Here is a 2,581-nt window from a genome sequence, read left to right as displayed (position 1 = left end):
ATAAAAGTTCAAAATTTTGTTCGCATTTCTTAGAAAATGGTCGGACTTTCAAACATTATTTGTCTTCTAGAAATTTTCTCACAACTTTTGAAGAAAAGTTTGAAACAACAGTGTGCGTATATGCCAAGGAATTTAGTTTTGAATAGTTCGCATCAGGAGTTCAATTACTGGTGGAGGCACCCACTTTTTTCGATTTGTACATCGCGCAGTACTAGTACATGTCATGCTCGCCAACGGGCCAGCTTAGTCGGGGGTGCGTCGGCACCCTATTTTTCGCAAAAATGTGAAATGAGAAATGGGTCATACTTGTTTTTCTGACAATTCTTTTTGAGTGGGTTTTCTAGAGAAAAATGGGCCATACTTGGCGTACTGTAGCATCAAGCGGTCCAAGATACTGGGCCGGCCCACTCCACGCTAGCCGGCGTCCCGGCCTGAGCGGCCCCTTTGAAATACTCTGCCTTGGCGCCTGAACCAACAGCAGCTTTCTCTTCTTCTGCTCTCCAGCGGCGCCCGCGGCAGATGGATCAGTTCCAGGACGGCCACCACGTGCGGCTGCGGAGCCGCGAGCGCGGCATGTACCTGCACGCCGACGAGGACGGGCATGGCGTCTCCCTCCACCACCGCCGGGCGTCGATGAACGCGGCTTGGGTGGTGCACTTGTACCACGGCCACGCGGAGTACGTGCTCCTCCACAGCGCCGCCTACGGTCGCTACCTCGCCGCCACGTAAGCGCCGGCGCCGCTAGGCCACCGCGGGCTGCGCGTCGAGCTGCGCGACTACGCACAGCCGGAGGTGCAGGCCATCATGTGGAAGGCCGACGGGGCCGACTCTGGGGACGACGTCCTGCTCTGGCAGTTCACCGGCCGCTGCCTCCGCGCCAACGGGAGGTACCTCAGCTGGAACAATGGCGTCAGCGCCGAGGACATCGAGGACACCTACATCGTCAGCACGATGATGCACTGGGTAGTGGAGCCCATCCCCTCCAGGGAGGGCATGCCTCCCCTTCCACCTCCGACTGGGGTGAGTCCGCCATGCCGGCTTCTTGATTCTCCCCGAATTTGCGCCGGAATTTCACCGCAAAGATTGCAAATCGTGCTAATTTCACTCGTCTGCGAGCAATTCTTGGCTCTGTTCTTGCCAGATTTGCGCTTCTTGGTTGCCACCCCTGTTTCTTTGGCCTATTGCGCCTCTGCATTCCCCGGCATCATGATGGTTCTTTGCGACTCAACTGCAGCTTCCCTTCCGCGGAATACTCGACGCCCTGTTGCCGTCGCGGCTGATCGTGTACGTGCGGGCGGGCGCCGACGGGACCCGCATCAACCACGGCGCGTTGGTGTTCAGGGGCAGGTCCGTGGTCCGCCCGAGGAACAAGCTGGTACGCCGGCTGGACGTCTCCAACCTCGTCATGTGCGTCGAAGCGGGTACTTTCGGGCGGCTTACTCCACTCGTCGTCGACCTGCCCCGCAGCGTCCGGGACCTCCACATCGTCGTCTTCGCGGCCGGGACGCCAGGTAAGGGGCCCTTCATGTTCCCAACTTCCTAGTAATCTCCTTTTGCATTGCCATGATCTTTTGGGTTACATGGAAAACAGTGTACTGAAATTGTTACAGCTTACTGAAACTGCTGCTAATCTGCTTCAGTCAGGACTCTGCAATTGTTTGAACTGTTGTCTTTTCATTGTGGCCGTTGGCAATTGTTTCACTGTGGTCTGAAGCTTAGTTGGTTGTTACATACTCCCACTCTTGGAACTTGAAAACCCAAATCAGTTCAGTCATATCAGTTCAGCTTCACATAGAAGATACTGATTTCTATATGTAATTCAGCAAAAAAAAAATCAGGTCGTATCCCACAACAGTATATGGAAAATAGTTTCTGCAATTGCCTTCTTGATTTCGAAACAAGTAGTCTGAAAAACAGTTTGCTGAAACTTTGGGTGAAACTAGTAGTCTGAACTGCTGTAGGATTACAGATATCAATAGAAGTTGTTGAACCAAATCAGTCAACAGGCACGACATTGTGCCTGTTGGATTTATGGACAGATGCTAGAAGGTTGTCTGAAGATAGTTATTGTTTTGTTTTGAATTCAGACGATTTATGGACAGATGCCGCCAGTGGAGGACTTAGCAACCTGAAACCCCAATCAACTACGTAGATTTTTCCAGGCATTCCATTGTTTCGAGTTTTTGTTCCTCAGCTTTCTTCTTGATCTTTTCATCATACTGTTAGCAGTACCTGTGACATGATGTATGTCTAACTGCTTCGATATTTCTGATAATTCAGCCCACGCGGAGGTGCGGTACCCGGATGTCGATGCAGTGTAGAGAAAGACCAGAGCAGGACTCCTGACCGTTGCTTCACACTTCACTTGTTCAGAGTGTCGCCGTCGTGAATCCAAAACTTTTTGCAGTGAGATAGGGGTTCGGCAAAACCAGCAACTTGTTGTGTTTCTGCTAGCTAAACTTGGTCCGTTCTCCTGACAATGTAGGAAACCTATTTGCTGTTCTCAAATTCAGATATATACTGCTTGGTCAGTTCTCCTGACAATGTAGGAAACCTATTTTGTGTTGGTCTCACTGTTCTA

General features: G+C 51.3%; 1 pseudogene; it reads left to right on the top strand.

Moving 5' to 3' along the window:
• Positions 1 to 519: 519 nt before the first annotated feature.
• LOC119333132 lies at positions 520 to 2,321 on the top strand (annotated as a pseudogene).
• Positions 2,322 to 2,581: the final 260 nt, after the last annotated feature.

Source organism: Triticum dicoccoides, chromosome 7A (genome assembly GCF_002162155.2).
Source record: "Triticum dicoccoides isolate Atlit2015 ecotype Zavitan chromosome 7A, WEW_v2.0, whole genome shotgun sequence".
Lineage (NCBI taxonomy): Eukaryota > Viridiplantae > Streptophyta > Magnoliopsida > Poales > Poaceae > Triticum > Triticum dicoccoides.
Note: the sequence above shows the minus strand (reverse complement) of the source record. Positions and strands in the feature narration are given on the sequence as shown.